The 22,415-nt window shown below is 33.1% G+C and overlaps 2 pseudogenes; both read left to right on the top strand.

The window, feature by feature from the left end:
- The first annotated feature begins 411 nt into the window (after positions 1-411).
- LOC105298758 lies at positions 412-1,092 on the top strand (annotated as a pseudogene).
- Positions 1,093-12,361: 11,269 nt separating this feature from the next.
- Positions 12,362-12,480, top strand: LOC111745699 (annotated as a pseudogene).
- Positions 12,481-22,415: the final 9,935 nt, after the last annotated feature.

Raw genomic sequence — 22,415 nt, 5'->3', positions numbered from 1 at the left:
ATGAACAAAAATGTTATTAAAAGTTGGCTAGTTGGCACTCAGCTTTTCTCCCTTAACCTTTGTGTGTGTAAAATGAGCCTGGAGAGGAGGGGCCAGCAAGAAATTGAGTTTCCATTCCCACACTACAACAAAGCTATATGAGTCAGTCCTCTGCCTACTTTCTCCTTGGTGGTAGTGGGATCGAGGGGAACTGAGTATGGATCCCCACTTGGATGAATGAGGTGATTAGTGTGAGTGACCGAAGTCATAGAATCAGTGAACTGGAGGATGGACCAAAATAGAATAAATTGGGGGGAAAAGAAAAGGAGTACCAGAATCCTGTAGGAAAATAACCAGATGCCTAGCTTTTGTTTCACTAATTTGCAGATAAGATGAGAGATTGAGACTGAAAAAATAATTAGAGTCTGCACGATGCCATACCCCAGACACCCTGGCACCAGCGGCGTGTACTACCGGGGCATGTATGGGGGGCCTCTGGGAGGGTGTATGTTTCCCAGACAAACTCAGGATCCACTGTATGGTTACTCTGAAGCAGTAGCTGGACAGGATGGGCAAATAGATGCTGATGAATTGCAGAGATGCCTGACACAGCTGGTCATTGCTGGAGAATATCAAACTTTTAACCTGGATATGTGTTGGCTTATGGTTTCGATGCTGGATAGAGAGATGTCAGGCACAATGTGTTTCAGTGAATTTAAAGAACTCTGGTCTGTACTGAATAGCTGGAGATAACCTTTCATCAGTTTTGACAGAGATAGGCGTAGAACAGTGGATCCTCAAGAACTGCAGAAGGCCCTGACAACGGCGGGATGTCAATTGAGTTCCTAGGCCTTGAATTTGGTTGCAAAGCAATACAGCACCAAAAGAAAGATCACCTTCAATAACTACATAGTCTGTTGCCTCAAACTGCGAACTCTAACAGACAGTTTTCAAAGACGGGATACTACTCAGCAAAGTGTTGTGAATTTCTCATATGATGATTTCATTCAGTGTGTCCTAAGTGTTTCAATCAAGAGAAACCTCTGTGAACTTAATCGACATTCCAGCTGGAGTTTTCTTTTGCTCTTGCTCTTTTCATTCAGTAATGTGTGAACTCGCCTTGCCGCTTTTCCTTAACAGATGTTGTAAAGGCTTATTACTTTATGTACATCTGAAGTTCTGTTTTAAGTTTAGATAAATTCTTTGGAATTTTATTAATATAAGATCTGGTCTGTTATAACATTTAGAATTTTCTTGAGCCATTGTCATATGACTTGTTTTCTTGCTAAAACTCTTTTATGTAAATTTAAGTGTGTACAATGTTTAAGGCATATTATATATTTATCATTGTACTATACTAAAATCTGTTCATCAGACTACAGCTGTTGTCATTCTTCTGCAAAGGCTTTTGTGTGGTATTGAAAGCCTCATGCGTGGAGTCTCCTTATGTAAAATTGTTTAGACCTATTTGGATGCAAAAAAAGCCATGGTAATCCATGTCAGGGTTCACCTTAGTGAAAATTTAGCACAGCCTTTAAGACTTACAGGTGTTTTGATGACCATATAAATGGATGGGGAACATGAGTGATTATTTTCTGCCTCTTGAAAACCTGTCGAATAACTTGAGTGGTAAATTCTGTCATCAATATCCTCTTTGTCATCATCCATGTAGACCTTTGTTACCTATACTTAAAAACCTTTTATATTATGAACTTAACTATGTAAAAAAGAAAATCGATAGAAAAAGACTAAGGGGATATATGAAAACATTAACTGTTTATTTTCAGTTAATAGGATTCTAGATGGTTTTAATTTTCTTTATACATTTTAGCATTTTCCAAGTTTTCTATAATGTGTATGCTCTCTTTTTAAAACCAGAAAATGTCAATTTTTTAAATATTGATACTTCTATTTTGATATGCCATGTATTCACACTTACATTTAAAAATATACACAGCAAAGGACTGGAAAAAGTGTACCAACATGTTGATATGATTGCCCTGGGAGTCAGGATAATGAGTTAATTTTCTTCCTTCATACTACTGTTCCGAATGTTCTCTGATAAGCAAGTAGTACATTTATAATGGAAGGCTTTAAAAAAAATTAAACCACGTACTTTTAAGTAAGATCTGGATTCTAATGCTGAATATTCCTCTTGCTAAATATGTGGTTTGATCATTTTCGATAATCTCAGAGCCTCAGTTTCCCAATCTTTGAAAAGGAGATAATTATTACCTCCTGCAGTAGATCTGGACATGAAAAATTGTGTAGGTGTAATAGGTACCAATAATGTTTCTGTTTCTTAAATTTAAAACTGGCCTAGTTTGCTCTTATTTGGAAGACAGTTTAAAAGATAAAATAATGAAAGTAGTCTGTTTATTCCTTGCAAGCAGAATAATGTGAGAGTTACCATTCTGATGATCGATTATTTGGCAAGCAATGAAAATAAAATATTTCGAAGCATCGAAAAAAGTATTTGAAACAATAATGGCTGAAAACTTTCCAAATGTGGTAAAAGCGACAACAACATAAAGTTATAGATTCAAGAAAGTATGTGAATGTCAGATTAGACAAACCCAAAGAAACTCATACCAAGATACAACATAATTAAACATCTGAAAACTAAAAGCAAAGAGAAAATTGGGAAAGCAACCAAAGGGAAACAACATTGTGATAAAGAATCTGACTCATCTTTGTGTGTTTGACCACTGACAGCTTTCAACCTCACCACACCTCTTGTCCTTCTGAGCAAATGGATAACAAATCTTGATGTTCTCTGCTTTGGTACAGATGGGAAGTTGAAACCAGCCCAAATGTGGCCCACATGCAGGGAACTGGTACCTAAGCTGACACCCCTAATCAGAATAAAATCCAAGCCGATCTTTTCCTGCTTACCTCAAGTGATATTAGGAATAATATTTGGGAAACTGGCATGCTTTTCAGAAAATATTATATGAGGACTAAACCCTTTCTTACCTTCTTGGTGCATGTCTGGCACCATCAGTCTCCAAATCTAAGCTAAGTTTTGGGTGGGGTTTCAATTTCATCTCTGTAATGACTACAACAGATGTATCACTTATAGGGGGACAACAATTTGAATTGAGTGAATCAGATTTCTCACCTGAAACCATAGAGGACAAAAGAAATTGACACAACATTTTTCAAGTACTGAAAGAAAGATGTCAACTGCAAATTCTATATATGGTGAACTTAGATACAAGAATCTTCAATGAAATATTAGCAAATATAATCTAGCAAAGAATAAAATTATAGACCCTGATCAACTGGAGTTTACTCCAGGTATGAAAGTCTATTTTACCATTTAAATATTGATTAATGCAATCTCTGAACCTGCAAAGCACAAGTTCTTTTTGTTTCAGAACTTGACTTTCTTTAGCCTGTAATTTCATTGATCCAGCTCTAATTATTATTTAGTTTCTTCTGCTTACTTAAAATTAATTAGCTCTTATTTTCCTAAGGTCCTTAGGGGGAAGCTTAGATGATTAATTTTAAGTCTCTCTTCTTTTCCAATGTATGCATTCAATACTATGAATTTTCCTCTAAGCTCTGCCTTCACTGCATCCCACAGATTTTGATAAGTTATGTTTCCATTGAAATTTAGTTCAAAATGTTTTTAATTTCTCTTGAGATTTCTTTTTTGACTCGTGTTATTTATGTTATTTAATTTATAACTGTTTTACAATTGTCCAACTGTCTTTTTGTTATAGATTTCTAGTTTAATTCTATTGTGGTTTGAAAGCAGACATTATAAGATTTCTATTGTTTTAAATTTGTTAAGGTGTGTTTATGTCTCAGAATGTGGCCCATCTTGGGGAATGTTCCATGTGATCTTGAAAAGAATGTATATTCTGCTGTTGTTGGGTGAAGCAGTATTAGATATTCATTATGCCCAATTGATTGATGGTATTATTGAGTTCAATTATGTCCTTAATGATTTTCTATTGTGTTGTCCATTTATGATAGAGGGATGTTTCAGTGTCCAATTATAATAGTAGATTCAACTATTTCCTTGCAGTTCTATCAGTTTTTGCCTCATGTAGTTTGATACTCTCTTTTTAGGTGCATACTCATTAAGATTGTTATATCTTCTTTATCTCTGATAACTTTCTTTGGTCTGAAGTCTGTTCTGCATAAAATTAATATAGCTATACCACATCTTTTTGATTAGTCTTAATATTATGTATCTTTCTCCATCCCTTTTGCTTTTAATCTGTGTGTGTCATTATATTTAAAGTGCATTTTCTTTTTTTGTAGAAAACATATAGTTGGCTCATGTGTTTTGCTCACTCTGACAATCTCTGTCTTTTAACTGGTGGATTTAGACCACTGATGTTCAAAGTGATTATTGCTATAACTGGATTAATATCTACCATATTCATTACTATTTTTAATTTGTCCTCGTTCTTCATTCCTACTTTTTTCCCTTTCACACAGTTTCTCTTTTTTGTTTTTTTTTGAATATTTTATATGATTCTATTTTTCTCTTTTCTTAGTATATCATTTACACTGCCTGTTTTTTTTATATTACTTTTTTTTTGTATGTGGCTGCTCTAGAATTTTCAATATATACTTTCAAATAACACTATACCACTTTAAGAATAGTGTGAGTACTTTATAATAGATCAATCCTCATTTCTCCCTCCTGTCCTTTGTATCATTGTAATTTATTTCACTTATACATAAGCATACATAAGCATATATCTTCATATATATAAACATATATATATACATATATATATACACACACATAAGATGTGTATATAAATATTCATGATCAAATTTATTGTTACTATTATTATTTTGGGCAAATTGTTTTCTGTTCGGTCAGTTAAAAATAAAAAAAAATAAAAATTTTATTTTACCTTCAATTATTTTTTCTAATGCTCTTTATATAGAACTGGATTTCTGACCTATGTAATTTTCCTTATCTCTGAAGAACTTGTTTTTATATTTCTTGCAACACAGGTCTAATGGCAACAAATTCTCTCAATTTTTGCTTTACTGAGAAAGTCTATATTTCTCCTTCATTTTTAAAGAATACATTTTCAGGGTATAGAATTCTAGGTTTGTGGATTTTTTTTCTCTTAAAACTTTAAATATTTCACTCTGTTCTCTTTTTACATGTTTTCTGAGGAGAAGTTAATGTTTTTATCTTTGCTCCTCTATGGGCAAGGTTTTCTTTTAGAATTTTTTTAATCTTTGATTTTCTGTTGTTTAAAAATGATATACTTATGTGTATTTTTTTTTTAATTTTTTAAAAAAATTATCTTGCTTGGAATTCTCTGAGTTTCCTGGATCTATTCTTCGGTGTCTGAATTAATCTTTGGAAAATTATCTGTTACAGTTGTTTCAAATATTTCTTCTGTTTTTTTCTTTTTCTTCTTCTGATGTTCTCATTATGCAAATGTTATGCCTGTTGCAGTTGTCCAATGTTCTTGGCTATTCTGTAGTGTTTTTTTGTTTGTTTGTTTGTTTGTTTTCTTTTTCAGTTCTTTATTCTGTTTGTTTTTCATTTTCAGAAGTTTCTCTTTAGATATTGTCCGGTTCAGCAATTTTTCCTCAGCTGTGTTCAGTCTAATAAGCCTAAATAAGGCATTCTTCACTTGTGTAACAATATTTCTGAACTCTTGTGTGTCTTTTTGGTTCTTCAGATTTCCACCTCTCTGCTTATATGACCCATTTGTTGTTGAATATTGTCTACTTTATCCATTAGAGACCTTAGCATATTAATCATAGTTGTTTTACATTTCAGGTTTGATAATTCCTGCTATGTCTAAATCTTCATGGTACACCGAGTTAGAAAAAAATGTTATAAATAGGCCTTTAGTAATGTGGTGGTACAATGCTGGGGGAGATGAAGTATTCTATAGTTCTATGATTAATTCTGCCTTTCAGTTAGCCTGTCCCTATGGACTGTGAATGTCACCAGTGTTTTTTAGCATGCCCTCCCCCCACCCCCCACACACACAACACCTTAGGTGGGACAGCGTGGCTAGACTGGACTGGGGTCGGGTATTTCCCTTTCACCACGTGGAAGACTAGAGCCATCTGAGGTCCGAGGATGGGTATTTTTCTTCCCTTAGATCAGTTAATCTCTGATTAAACACCTGCAGATTAGTTTCTGGTTAAGTAGTTTCTCCTGAGGGCAGACCTTTTATAGAACAGAATGCTCTGGTGTATTTCAAAATGGTTCCTTTTCCACTCATCCTGCAGTAAGTAGGATGAGATTTTTCTCTAAAGTTCAATGTGGGAATTTGGTACAAGTCTACAAGGTAAAGCCCAGAAAAGTGTGGGTTCTCCCCAACCCCCTTCATGAATGAGTCTCCTGGAGTTTTTCACTTCTAGAGTGGTTTATACTGAGCCTTCTGCAATTCATCAATTACAGTTCTGGTTTCCCTAGACCAGCACTGATTCTATTGGAATTTTCAACTTCTGGGTTTCTGCTCTTGTAAGTTACGATTCTCTGTATTCAGCTATCGGTCTCTTCAATTTTGGGCAGTGGTTTGCCCTGTGACTTCAGTTCTCTTATGCATATAAGAAGAATTGATTTTCCAGTTTGCTCAGGTTTTTAGTTGTTGTTAGGTTGGAGTGGCAGCTTCCAAAATTTATGTTGGGGACACTGGCAAGTATTTCTGAACTGCACTGATTTTTACAGAATGTCAGTTTTGCATTGTCTATTTGCACAACAGCACTAAAGAGCTAGGTTAAAACAGTGCTATAACTTGAAACACTTATAATGCTTTTGGTTAAAATTAACAGAAAAGTTGAAACTAAATACGGCTTTAATAAGAAGAAGATTTATTATCTCACATAAGTAGCAGCTAGAAGCAGTATGATAATTTCAGTGTAGTTTAGTTTAGAAGCTTATAAGGTTATCAAACACCCAAGTTTATCTTTCTGATTTACTACCTTCAACAGGGAGTTTTGTTCCCATACCATACCAATGTCAATATCTTGTTTGTGATATTAAACTATAATTCTGAAAGATGTTGCATTGTGAAGAAACTGGGCAAAGGGTACAAGGGAACTGTCTGTATTTCTTAAACCCCATATAAACCCCAAATTCAAAATATAAAGTTTAAATTTTAAAAAGTACAGGATTTTAAAAAAATATATAGGAAGTAGTTTATAATTAGAGGTAAGAGCTTTTTGAAGAGTATTGAGAGATGTAAATAAAGAAATTAGTACAATAGGGGTCTGAGGGGACTTGAAGTTATAGTGTGAAGTTTGGATTTTATGTTGCCAGTAATGTTATACCATTATATTAGTTTTCTATTGCTACTATAACAAATTATCATAAACTTAATGTCCTAAAATAACACGTTTATTATCTTGCAATTTTGGAGGTCAGAAGTCCGAGATGGGTTTCACTGAGCTACAATTAAGGTGTCTGCAGGGCTGTATGTGTTTGTTGTTGTTGTTGTTGTTGTTGTTTTTCTGGTAGCTACAAGGGAAAACCTGTCTGTTTGTTTTTTCCAATTTTTAAACGCTTCCTGCATTCCCTGACAAGTACGTTTTCCTCCATTTTTAAAGCCAAGAATGTAGCATCCTCAGGTGTGTCTGATTCTGAACCTCTCCCTTTCTCTTTTACTTGTAAAGACCAGGATAATCTTCTCATTTCAAGATTGTTAACTTTATCAAACCTGCAAAAACCTATTTCAGGAAAAGTAGCCTATTTACAGGTTCCAGGAATTCTCTCGTAGAGCATTCCTAGAGGTTTATTACATATGACTTCCAGGGTGGTAAAAGAATTGAAGGTTGAAATTGAGCACATTTAGTATTAGGCATTTAAGTAAAACGTGTCATGCAATGTTACAATTTGCTTATTCCCCAGACTCTTCCAACCCTGGGCCCAAGATTGGATTCAAAGTAGAAAAATATGATGATGTTACTATTTTTGCTCTAGATTGTTGTGGCAGAGCATGGACATTCTTTAAGTGACACCTATGGACTTCGTCTTACATTTGCTGTGTCCCAATATTTGTTGCTACTTTGAATGGGAATTATTTCAAAGATCTCAAACATGTAAGATATGCACATCAATACATTTCATAGTGTCTAATTCTCCCTGCTCCTCTTCAAACAAGCAAGATCCAGCTTCAATGGTCTGTATTCCTTAATTTTCATTGGCTTCTTTGCTCTGAAGATTCATTCAGAAAAGTACACAACAATTCCAGTAGTTTCATCTGTTCTATCTTGCTTGGGATAGTTATTAATAACAAAGTTAAAAACATTCTTGTGTAGTACAAAATTTATTATAATTGTTCTAAGTGAAAGAAGTTCAGTATGACTGTCAGCCCTGAGCTGATGAGAAGGGAGGGTTTCAGTGGTGAGATGCCCAGTTGGAAGAATGCACAAGTTGGCTGACATGAGAATGAAACGACAGGCACCAACTTTATTGTGGGGAGTGTGCCTCTGCTTCTGCTCTTCTTCTGCTCCCCTTCTTCCCAGAGGACTCTTGGGCTCCACATATATCAGAGTACAATAGTGGCATCCAGCCTCACATGAGTGATACAATAAGCTGAATTATGTTTACATATTTTAGGTGCAGGCACCCTACTACACTAATGTAACATTCTAAATTCAGGGTCCTATTCCTAGCTGCAAGCCTAGATCGCAGCCTGACCTGGGACCTGTCAGGACTGGGACCCATAAATACTTTTCTTTTGTTTTTAGTCAGGAAAAAATCTTGCTGAAATTTTTTATATAAAAGTTGTCATCTATTCTTTTTCATCTCTAAAGGTGAAATATCCATAGACATGACTCTAAACACTTTCTTCAGAGGTTTGTACAAAGAACTTATAACCAGATTTGTAATTAGGAATATCACTTTAACTGCCACGCGAAGGATGTGTGATTTGTAAAGTGATAATAGCTTGTATTAATCTTAATTGGCTTTTCCTAGTGTTTTTCTATTTTAGTGAGATTAGAGCTCATATGAGATTGTTCTTAGATATTACTTAAAAGAATGAATAGCATATAAAGCAATGTAAACATGCATTATACTTATTGTGTGGTGTTGTCTTTGTTTAGCACAAAGAATTTCTACAGAGATATTTCATCTGATCAGAAATCCTGAAACTCCACTAAACTAAACTGTCTCCATGGCTTAAACAATTATACTGTCATTTCAGGAAATTTTAATAAAGTTAACAACAAATTGTAAATGAGTTCAGCATTATTACTTGCCATGGAGTAGCAAAAAGAGGTAGAAATGTGAAATGCAAAACTAGTGAAATTAACATTTAAAGCAGCAATCAATGAAAGTATCATTTAGAATTTCAGAATATGCTAGGCTCCTAGACAAGGAATTTATAAAGCAGAGCTTCTAAAAATTCAGCTATGATTCCTGTAATACTTGAAAGGAACACTGATATCAACTCGCTGACACCATTTTAAATACTCCTTTTAGAAGCTGAATAGAAATCATTATTTTACAACCATTACTTTGTATCTATTTGACACGATTTATCCCTGAATGTCAAAGAACTTTAATATAATACCTTATCATAAATTTAATAATTCCCTAGAATCTTTGGGATAATATGGAGTTTTCCTACAGTCAAGTACAATGTGAATGGCAGAAACAAAATGAAAACTCACTTCTTTGTTCTCATCAACCTTCACTAATACATATATTCTCTATTAAACAGTACTAGCTTGTGAAATGTTTCTATTCTTGCAGGCAGGCATATTTTATAACCAAGTTACTCATTAGAGCTCATCTAGAGGAGAATATGAAACATAGGGATGCCAGGAACTACCACATCTAGAATTTCTGTAAGAATTGGAAAAGAGATATAATATAGAAGGGAAACCGATAGCTGCCTTTAGACATCTGAATGGTTATCATGTCTACCTTCTGAAGTTCTTAGATGGGGACTTAACATGAAAACATGCTTCAGTCCAATGTTAGCATGAAAACATGCTTCAGTTCGACATCAAGTCTAACATTAGAAAGTTAAAAACATTCAGTTAGGGACTGTGTTGCTTTGTTAGGAATGAACTACCTCTCATTGAAGTATTTAAGTAAAAGCTGGATCACCATTTTCCCAATATGTTTTTTTAAAAATTACATTGTGCAAGAGAGTAGATTAGAGGACTATGATTCTGTTCCTCTTTACATTTATGATTACTCAGTATAACAAAAGAAGATGCTAAATTATTCAACTGCCTAGTGAAGGGTATAATTGCTTGGTACCCTAGGAGAAAAGGCTATCAAAATTCACAACAGACAAAACTGGCTGAAGTCAGTGAGAACCCATAACAGGTTCTAATTATTCATGGTGTACTATTCTTGTACATTCAAGCAAGAAGAGAATAGAGTGAAGTATTTAAAATCTTAATAAATATAACTCTTTTGATTGAGCTTTTGTTTGTAATGTATACTCTTAAAAACCTTAATCTTCCATATCTTTCTCCTCTATAAACAACATATCAATTATTTAAGGATCTTAGTCTTGAGTTTTAGATGTGTTTCAATAACTTGTAGCTGATTCAAAATAATAACAGAAACAGGCTAGTTATATTTTTTTTTGTTCTGGGAGAATGTCCTGAATTTGTTCCATAGGCACAGTCCTTAGGCAGTTCTCTCCTGGATTTCCTTGGTCTTTGAATTCTAGTGAAATGTACATATTGGTGTTTCTCTCTCCTACATGGAGAACTACTGTGGAGTTAATAAATTTCCTAATTCCTTAATAGATCCAAGAAAAGACACAGACAGTAATAAGATTTGTCACGCTTTCATAGGACGCTGAATAACTGACCTGTGAATAAACTCCGAGTATCAGAATTTTGGTGGAAGTGTCAATTGGAAACTATTCAGATCAGAAAGAACTAAATTGGACATTCATTTCAGAAATTTAAAAATATAACAAATCATTTAAATTAACAGATTACTTCAATGAATAAGAAATATATAATTTTCCAGAGTTTTCTTTAAGTATAAAGAGACATACACATCATATACATATATGTACATACACACATAGATATACAAATATTAATTACTAATTAATACTAAACTTATATTAAATTCTCATTATAACTTAAAGTTAATTAGTCAGATTATAGGAGTTCCTACATCCTCTTTCTATCCTTTTTTCTAATGTTTTGAATTATTCAGTTCCAGGACATCTAATAATCCTCTTCTACTGATGTTAAATACTATTTTTTCTCCCACTAATTTTCTGTAATAAATGCCTTTTTTATTAAGACATTTAAATTACATCAAATTCTCATTTCATTTCTAAGACTTGTTCATAGTTTGAAAAAATATATATGTGTATGTGTGTGTGTGTGTGTGTGTGTGTGTGTGTGTGTGTGTGTGTACCAAATGTGTATGTATATGCACACACACATACACACATATATAAAACTAATTTAAGGACGTTTATGTCCTGCAATATTCCTTTTCTTGTTTTTCCAGGGAGAGAAGGCAGTGGGGCTTTTTATCCCCCGCCACCCCCGCTTTTCTTTCTCTATAGTTTGAGGGCCTTTGATTCAATCTTTTGGGTGTCCCACAGTGGTGCTAATGGTAAGGGTGTGAGTAGTTAAACATCTATCTAGCTGTTATCACTGAGGTGTTAATATTTAACCATTAAGATAGGATTGTATTCACTGTCATGTTGATTATACAAACAGAGCCTGGGTAATTAATTGCTAAATATATAGTGGAGACCATGTTTAATTTTGCTCCTGAACTGGGCCATATGGCCTCCAAGTTTTTTGTAATATTTAGGATTATCCAACTGGGTCTAATGGCCAGTAGCAAGATCTGATACCAATTCTAGTCAAAATCAGAGTATCAAAACTCAAATAAAAATGTAAAGCTACGTACTCCAAAAACACCTCCAAACACAATCTTTTTTTTTTTTTATTTTTCAGAATTATGTCAACTATTCAAGACTAATATTGCTCTGGAGGGTAATGCTCAAGGAGTTCTTCAGTTTAAGGCCAGTAATTGATCTCAAGTATTCAAACCTTTCTCTTTTTAAACCAGAAGGTGATCTAAGATGTGATTGTAGCAGTTTTCTGAAGAAATGATGAATGGACAAATAAAAACTCAATGGGTATTTCGCTGCTTTCATGAAATTACAGCAAACTTTCCTTTCTTGTAGCTTTCGAAGATTTCAGATTCTGAGGATGAACTCCACATATTTTTAGAGGCACAACTGGAAATGTAAAACAAACAAAAATACACAAAAATTCTTTAGGGATAGAATGGATACCAATTGATAAAAACCAACTACTGGTAAATCCAAGTTTATTAAACAATAAACTAAATTATTGAATACTAAATCAGAAAGAAAGCACCCCTAGTACAAGTGGGAAATATCAGCACTAAAAAATTAGGTATCCAGTCTACTGCCATACTACCCTGAACAAGCCCAATCCTGTCTGATCTCAAAAGCTAAGCAGGGTCAGGCCTGGTTAGTACTTGGATGGGATACTACCTAGGAAGACCAGGTGCTGTAGGCATAAAAAATGAAAAAAATAAGGGATTGTAAACTGATGAGGACTTTGCAATCTGTGAGGTCAACCAAGGGTTGCTGCGCCCAAAAAAAAAAAAAAATTAGATATCCACATTTCTCCTTTCCATAAGAAGATCGGAAATATAAATTTCACCTGACATGGGACAGAGCTAATTTTTTTTTATTTTAAATATTTATCATTTCTGCTTTTACACATATGGACCATACTTTAAACACCAAAACTATTCAATTATCCCACTAGTAGGTTGTATGGTGATTATGGTGAGAAGCACTTTCATGTTGTAAGTGTGGCATGGAATTTGTTATGTTTCTCAATATTGAAATTTCAAAAATTTGCAGAAAAATATTTCTTACAGATGATGTAATGAGAAGCAAAAAATGTCTTTTTTATAAGAACTACATCGTAATGATATTGGTAACATTAGCCATGAGGATAGAAAAACAAAACAGAATGGAAGTTCTTGAATTGCGATATTAACTGGTGTTTCTTCTGTGAGGTATGCAATTTTACTTATTTTATTCTGTAGTTTCCTACTTCAATTTTATCCTTTCCCCATTGATTTGTTTTCCCTTTGTATATTGCCAAAAATGGGAGATTATCACATATGACCCAATCCAGAAGTAGTCTTAAAACAGACACGATAAGGTCAAATAAACAGCTAAATTTAGAGTACATATCCTCTGGATTTATGTCATGGACTTTCTCTGAAAGATTGAAAGCACTCTTCAATTTAATAAATTGACTATGATTGGGTTCTGGATTGAATCACTGTGTGTCATTCAACCAGAAGTTCAACATATTACTGCACCTGATTCCAGTTAAATTTTTTATGAGACAGACAGCTGGGGAAATTTGAAGCTGCTACCATAACAGTAGAAGCCAAAACACCTCCAGAGATTATTTTATGCAACATCATGTCCCCCTCTACAATTGAAAATGTTATCAAGGACTATGAAAGTATTTTAATATAGAAAATAATATAAAATAGAAAAAAATAAAGGAGACTTTTACTGGCATTTTCTCTTTTAGTCATATAAGTATACCCAGATATAATAAATCTAAAGACAAAAGAAAACAGCTTAGACATGTTTATATATACTTTACATAAAGATCTGTTAGTATCTGGAAGTTTTCAAGCAGTGAATTTTGATATATAATGATTTCACAGGTAATTGTTGCAGTTATTTAAAGAAAAAGGAGACAGTCACATAAATAAACATAATGGAAACCTTAATTATTAATATCAAACATTAACAATCATAGGCTACAAAGCAAGTCACCATTTTTTCTCTTCCATATTTCTCCTTTGTCTTATTCTATCAAGATATTATTTCTGCTTGTTCATCCTGACATGTCCACAAGAATCACTGAAAGTATATGGTTGACAGCCTAGTGATGCAAAATTAGTTTAACTCTCTTCTAAAACCTCACATGTAGAAAATTTTTCTTTTACACCTCCATGAGTCCTATGCAATAAAATGAAATTAGCCCATTATAGAAAAGAAAGTGTTTAAAATATACATTAACATAACATTTATTTCAAAGTACTGTTTTTGATTTTGTTAGTGGTAAATCTGACTTTTGCAATGTAAACTGCTTTCATGCTCAAAATAAAGTGTGACTGTAGAGAAAAAGAGTGAAACTCTTTGACCGATCTCTACTTTTTTTAAAGTCACTTTTAAGTTCTAAATATGGCGAGGTGATTAAGAACCTGTTTTTATATGAAAAATTGCATTTATAGGTGAATCAAATGTTTCTACTGATGACAAATTCAAGACATCTGAGCAAGTGTTGGCATTCCTTACACTTCTGATTTGTGAAATACAAGTGATTTCTTCAGCTCCTAAAGAAGGATGTCTGTCTTCTATGGAGGAGCTTATTGGCTAAAAACAAAAGACACATCGCTTCAGCCTCACAATAATTTTAGGGGCTCATTAGAATGTTTTTATTTTTAAAAATTTCATTAGAAAAAAATAAACTTTTAGGTAAAAGAAATTGTTTTAATATATTATTGATATATTCATTTTGTGCCAATATACTTTAAAAACATAATTTTAATATTTTTGTGGACGAACGGGTCAAGGAAGGCAAAAGTGCCCAAAGCCCACGAAAGTCATAATATGAAACTGTTCTCTTCAACCTATAAATGTAATGAATGAAAGGGGATAGAAAAAAATATATGTTCTGTACAATGGTTAATGTTAGTCTCTTTAGATTCCTGACATTCCAAAAATAAATTTCAGCCAATTTATCAATCATTCATTGAATGGGTTCTAATTTCCTTCAAGCTGAAGTGATAACCATAATGTGAACATGTTCCAACATGTTTTAACTGGAGGCCAAAGCTCTTCATTGCTGCATTCAAATGAAAATTGCCATTCCACATGGTCCTGCTCCATCAGCTAGTTACTCATTCAAAACTGTACTAGTTCTCCACTTTACTGCATTCCAGGTTGGATGATCTGTGATGATATGATTCTGCTCAAATCTTTCATCTGAATGCAGCACCTGGTCCCTCTTCAATATTTTATGGAACAGAAAACTCATGAATGAAGACACAACTATCATTAGAACATGTCAAATATTTCCTGAGATGATTATATGCACCTACATATGGATTTTTGCATGGTGATTACTGGCACTATGTTATCAAGGGCAGAATTTTGAACTGGGCAGGAGAAAATCTGATTCTTGTCTCAGCTATCTTTTATGTCTCTGACCTTGAACAAGAGATATGCTCCTTTGTTATTTCATGTGTTCAACTTAAAAAATAGCCTATTTTCAAGGATTCTTTTTACTTCCAAATGTGAATTATTCCATCTATTCTATTGTTCTCCAGAATGTCTTTATATGATGTCTGCTTCCATTGCCTGGAATCTGGACCACTAATCAGAAGTTGCTGGGATTTCCTACTGATCATGAGTCCTTGAGATTGTCCACGAACATTTATAATAAGCATCATCACTTCCAGGCTCTAGCATACTTGGCTGAATTCCAGGAGGCTCTCTTTTATAGTTGTTATATGCTAACTTTCCATAGCTCATACCCATGGGAAGGTTAGATATCACCATCTTAAATAAGAACTGGGGTCTGAGTTAACTTGGCCTTAATCTGTGAAGACTTATGGAGGCCAAACTGCCTTTTCTGATTTGCTTTTATGCTTTCTGGTATGCCAAAAAAAAAAATAGAAGAGTTTAGGAGAATGGCTTTTAGCTTTCTAATGATGAAGAAGATTGTTAAATATTTATAGCATATTCTTGGTGCTGGCTTATATATGGTTGCAGATCCAGATCTAGGTGTCTAGTAAAGTGATCACAATGATGTACTGTATTATTAATGTGGATAATGATATAATAAAAGTTGGTATTTTTGCAGGTTTTGTACTATTAAGTATGGTTTTGTTTAATGTTGAAAAGGATACAACATAAGTTGATGTATTTGTATATTACAGCTGTAATAAATTAAATAGAGGTATTCTTTCTTATTAAAAATAGAAGTAGTGAATAATAGCTAAAGAACACACACACACACCATACAAATCCTAATGTATGAGCTAGGTCTTCCAGTACAATTATAAACAGAAAAAAAAAGATACTGAATTATCGTTATTTTACTCCAATCTTAGGGAAGAACACTCAATATTTCATCATTAAGCAGGTTGTTAGCAATCAACATTCTGTAGGTCTACTTGTTAAAATCGAGGTAGTTGAAGTAGCTCCCTTATAGTCCTAGTTTGCTGGAAGTTTTAATCATGAAAGCTCGTTTAATTTTATCAAATTATTTTCTACATTTAATAATATATTGCATTCTCATTGTTTTGTAATGTTTTGAAATGCATTGATTGCTTTTTATGCACTGTTTCCCAATCTAGCATGATATATAAGCTATTTACGTTATCATCTAAAGCCAGTCTCTGAAATTGTCCTCTTTCACCTCTCAAGACTCTTTTGTGGCAAAGTTCTATCTAGGTACTGTCTATATTCATGCTCACTAATTTTTGCCTTCCAATTTTTATATATTCAGAGAATATATAAAATAAGTTAAATATACAAATATATAAAATAGGTATAGATATAATGTGTGTGTGTGTATATTCTCTGAATATACACACACACATTATCTATATCTATATCTATCTCTCTATATATGTATACATACATATACTTCACATACATACATACATACATATACATATATTTAACTTTTATTTTGAGATAAATGTAGATTCACAAGAAGTTGAAAGGATTAATACAGAGAGATCTTATATATCCTTCATTCAATGTCCCTCAATGGTAATATCTTTTTTAACTTAACTGTATTATAATATTACAACCAAGAAATAGATATTGATACAATGCACTGATCTTATTCAAATTTCATCGGTTTCACATGCACTCAATTGTGTGTATATGCGTGTGTATTTAGTTCTATGCAATTTTATCACATATGGAGATTCATATGGCCACAACCACAGTGAAGGCACAAAATAATTCTATCAGTCCACGTCACCCTTTTATGTAAAACAGCTACCTCCTTTCCTTCGTCCGTAGCTCCTGAAAAAATCATGAATCTGTCTTCCCTTCCTATAATTTGTCATTTCCAGAATGTTTTATAAATGGAATCATAGAGCATGTTACTTTTTGGGATTGGCTTTTTTTTTTTTTTTTTTGGTGAGTAAAATTCTCTTGATACAAATTGTTAGGTGTATTAATAATCTGTTCCTTTTTTTGCTGAGTAATATTCCAAGGTGTGGATGTAACCAAATTTGTTTAACCATTCACTCATCAAAAGGCATTAATGTTGCTTCCAGTTTAGGATTATTATGAATCAAGTTGCTATAAATATTTGTGGTCAGGTTTTTGTGTGAACATAATTTTCTTTCTCTAACTTGCATCATAATTCTGCCCCCACTTAATGAGTCATTGCTAGCAGTAAATAAATCTGTATTATCTCTCCTCTTAAAAGTCCTCTTTAAAATTTCCATATCTCTCCAACTGTTGCCTTATTTCTTTGTTTCTCTATCATATGGAAAATTACCTTGAAGCAACAGTAGCTTTTAAGTATACTACAAGGCAAACTATCCTAGGTGTCATAGAACAGAAACACTCAAAGACCAAATCAAAATGCTTTAAACATTTGACTTATTAAACCAACATGAAATACACTGTAAGAACTAAAACAAAGATTTTGGATTAGCTTACAAGTTTAGGATAAGGTACAAATAGGATAGAAGACACAAACTCTTTGAATCTTGGATTACATGATGATCATATCTCCTCTTTCTCTCTGTTATCTATCTCGTTAAAATACAACAATCTTGGAGCTATTCGTAATTTATCCCTCTCCACTCATATCCAAGTATTATGGTATCTACATATAAAATAAATAGTGACTATAAATATTTTTTATCTGTACCACTCTGTGCCACAAACACAAGCCTCTTTCAAGGGTAGCACAATATTAGCTTAAAACATTTCGCAGGAATCAGTTCCTCTATAAACTTGCCAGTTATCTTTGAACAATAAAATTCTTTTTTTAATCTATTAGCTTCCAAGCACATTTTATGCCTTTACAATCTGGCTGCTTCTTGACCCCTTTTTCACTACTGGGACAACCTCTTGTCTGACCATTTCTTGCATCCTTCCAGTGTCTTCCAGGAACAGTTCCTTTTCTCCCAGTACTGTGACTGGGAAGCTCTTCTACTAGTTAGACACAAATATTCTCATCTCATTTAGGTGTGTGCTTAAATATTTCCTCAGAGACCATTTTCCTGGCCACCTCATTAGAAAAAGCCAGATTTATCCTCATGAGCTATCATTCTCTATACTCTTTTCTACTATTTTTATCTTCATAAAACTTAATTTCCTAAACATTCAGAAATATGAACATATATATGTTTATATAAACGTTATATATACGTGTTTCATACACGTTATACAAATATGTGTTATATCTGTTATATGTCTACTGACATATAGTAGATATTGACTTAATGTGGGTAAAACACATGAACAAATGTGAACAGCAAACATAGGATAATCTTAACTTTCATTATTCAGTCTTCTCTTACCTTTTGTCTCAGATTATCCCATAAATTTCATCTTCTTTGTAAACTACACCTCATACCAAAGTGTACATTAAAGTTTATATTCTGAAAATTTCTAAATGTTGTGAAAACAGAGGTGAAAGGCATCAATACAATGAGGAAAAGATTAATGCCATAGAATCAGACACACATTACATAGCTTCCAAATCTCTCCTGCATTACTATTAGTTCTACCAAATTATATTGCAGCTTATAAGGTAGTTTTTTATTTTATTTTATTTTTTGGTTCATTATCTTAATCTCCAAAATAATCTTGTAAATTAGAGAAGATTTTGGGAGCTTACTGAGGTACTTAATAATACATTATTAGTGGCATAGCTAGAATATGAATTCCAAATTATGTACTCATTATACTACATTGTATTTTCAAAATATGCTAGCATGTAGCAAATATAATTTAATCATTGGTGGATTTCAGCTCATTGATGCTATAAATTTTTTTTAGTAATAACTGTGCCTAGCCAGGCTGTATTATACTCCTATTTTCCACTGAATAAAAAGGTATTTAATACACCTGAAACCTACTGGATTTTGTTAACAAATGTCACCATAATAAAAAGTAATAAAAAGAATATATATTTACAAATATCTCCTCTTGATATCATGACTTTTCATAATTTTTGACTATTCAAAGATTTTAGTCTATTTATTTCTGAGAATCAGTCCTGTTCATTTTGGAAATTCAATACCATTTTGATTTAAACCTCTTACGTCTTCTTATCTTTCTAGTACTGCTTGACTTAATTCTAGCTCTGTGGAGGGACTCTTCTCTGGTGTTATAATAACCATGATGGGGAGGGAAAAAAAAAGAAATGTCTATATATCTGACTGGAAAATGTTGCCTTCTCCTGCAAATTAACTGCCACAGCCTCTCTAGTTGTTCTCACTCCCTCTATGTATGAGGTGGCCAAATGTTACCTCTTTTGTTGAGCATATTAGTGTGTTCTTCTGAGGACCTTGAGCGTCTTCTCTCTTTCTTGATACATTTTCCAGGAATGGGAGCTATTGCTTGGTTATGTTACCTTTTTTATTTACCTTAGCTTTTGTTAGAGAGGTTCCATTTTTTTCAGACTTGAGCTTCTAAAGTCCTGTAGCCCTTCGGTGGACACTTGCACAGTTGCTATCTTGTAAACCAGGACAAATTGTAGAAGTGCAAGAAGATTAACCGTTTTCCAGGCCCAATATCCTCCATGCCCCAGGAAAATAGGTGCTATATTGGTTGAGAGGTAAAGAAAATTTACAGAAAAGATGCTCAATAGTTTCCAACCTAGTAGAAAAAGGGTGGTTCGAATACATGAATTTTTAAAAATAGCTTTATTGCAGTATCTTTGGCATATAATAATTGTATACATGTAAGGTATATGACGATGTTATAATACATGTATACATTGTGAAAGGTTCACAACAATCAAGCTAATTAACATATTCATCACCTCTATATAGTTACCATTCTGTTGTTTGTATGGATTGAGAAAATTTAAGGTGTATCTTCACAAATTTCAAGTATACAATGTTAACTATTATCAACATGCTGTATATTAAGTCTTTAAAACTTATTCATCTTTCATAACTAAAAAAATGTATCTCTTGACCAATACCACCCCATTTCCTCCCCCCATTAAACCCTGGCAGCCACCATTCTACTCTCTCATTCTATGAATTTGACTATTTTAGATTCCACATATAAGTGAGATCATGTGCTATGTCCCTTTCTGTGTCTTCCTTATATCACTTAGCATAATGTGCTCCAGCTTCATCCATGTTATTTCAAATGTCAGAGTTTCCTTCTTTTTTAGAGATAAATAATATTTTATCTATGTATGTTTATTCATTCATCCATTGAAGAACAGTTTCTTGATTTCTTCAAAGCATCCTTGGCTTGTCTATATGTAGGAAAAGTAGTCCACCTGTTCCAATTGTGTTCATGCATAAGGCATTCCAGACTCCACAAAGTACTTTTCTGCAAATCCTCTGAAGAAATGGCTTGCCTCAATAATTGGAGGCCCTTAGAATGCAAAGGCTTCTTATTATTTGCAGGTATGATTCTGAGCTGCAATATTGAGATTAGGGAAAAATACCACAAACAATAAATATATTGTTATATAAACTATGACACTTTTAAATATTGTATTTTGACTGAAACACAGATGATAAACTTTCTTCTCAAGTCACATGGAATTCAACTTGCTGGGATGATATGCTAAGAATGAAAGATATAGGTAGATAAAAACTCAGTCTAATTGTATTTGACAATAAAGAAGATGTATATTGCTTTAGTGGCAACTGATTCAGTGGAAAATGTCAGAGATGAAAGAGCTGGCTGGAATGTTTTTGCCTATTTAATAAAGGCGACATTAAATACAAAATTATACACTGAATCAGCTACTTTAAGGAAGAAAGATAACTTCAGAGAGCACTAATATCTCAGAGAAAAACGGTATAAATGTGACTTTTAAAGTAAAAGGTGTAAAATTATAATCTAATCTTTTGCAGAGTCATAAATGGAGTTCATTTTATTTAGTGCTTTTTGCCATAATCCTTTCAAGGGTTCAATAGTTAACTCGCACATCTATAATATAAATATATTTTAAAAATCATATATGTACATCAATTAACAAAACTGGCACTTTTATTTATGATTTCAAAATCTTTGATAAACTGGTACACAAATGGTGATTTGTAGGACAATCTAGACAACATATGCTGCCAAAGATATGACTGATTTTTAGGTATTTGAGAGAAAGAAAAATTTTCACAAATCTAATATTTTTACATCAGTTTCCAGTTTACCTTCAAGAACTTTTATGATTTGAGTAAACTTTGAAAAATAGAAATATAATTAAAACCAGATCCAGAGAGCCACTTAAATGTAAATTTTATGGACTCATGGATGCTCTCTCTAGTAGTTGTTATTTTAGGAGTGATGACATCATAGGAGTATAGAAATTTCACTCTGAAATGACTAGTCAGTGAAAATTTCCAAGATGATCCATTCTATCTACTTTTTTCCAGCTTTATGGACACATAGGTTGTTTGCAAATCTAGGCTACTGTGACTAATACTGTAATGAACATGAGAGTATACATATCTCTTCGAGATCTTGTTTTCATTTTTATTGGCTATATACTCATCAGTGGAATTGCTGAATCATGTGATAGCTTATTTTATGTTTAAAGAAATCTCTATTGTTTTCCATTGTGGCTGCCACAACAGTGCACAAAGGTTGTCTTTTCTGCACATCCTTGCTGACACTTGTTATCGCTCTCTCTTTTTTTTTTTTTCCTTAACATAGCCATTCTAATAGATATGAGGTGATATCTCATTGTAGTATTGTTTTGCATTTCTGTGATGATTGGTGATGTTGAGCATCTTTTCATGTACCTGTTGGCCATATGTATGTTTTTTGGGGGGTAGAGGGTGCTGAGGGAATATCTATTCTGTTCCTCTGCCCATCTTTGAATCAGATTTTTTTTTTGTTGTTACTGACTTGTATGTGTTCTTTATATTATTTTGGATATTAATCTTTATCAGATATGTTTTACAGATATTTTCTCACATTCTGTAGGTTGTCTTTTTGTTGATTATTTCTTTTGCTATGTAGAAGCTTTTTAGCTTGATGTAGTCCCACAGATTGATTATTGCTTTTGTTGCTTGTGCTTTTGATATCATGTGCAAAATATCATTGTGAGATTAATGTGAAGGAGCTTTTCTCTGTTTTCTTCTGGAAGTTTTATAGTTTCAGTTCTAATATTTAAGTCTTTAATTAATTTTGAGTTCAGTTTATAAGCAGTTAGGATAGAAGTTCAATTTTATT

The sequence above is a fragment of the Pteropus vampyrus genome, unplaced genomic scaffold (assembly GCF_000151845.1).
Source record: "Pteropus vampyrus isolate Shadow unplaced genomic scaffold, Pvam_2.0 Scaffold161, whole genome shotgun sequence".
Taxonomy (NCBI): domain Eukaryota; kingdom Metazoa; phylum Chordata; class Mammalia; order Chiroptera; family Pteropodidae; genus Pteropus; species Pteropus vampyrus.
This window is presented reverse-complemented; position numbering and strand designations above follow the sequence as displayed.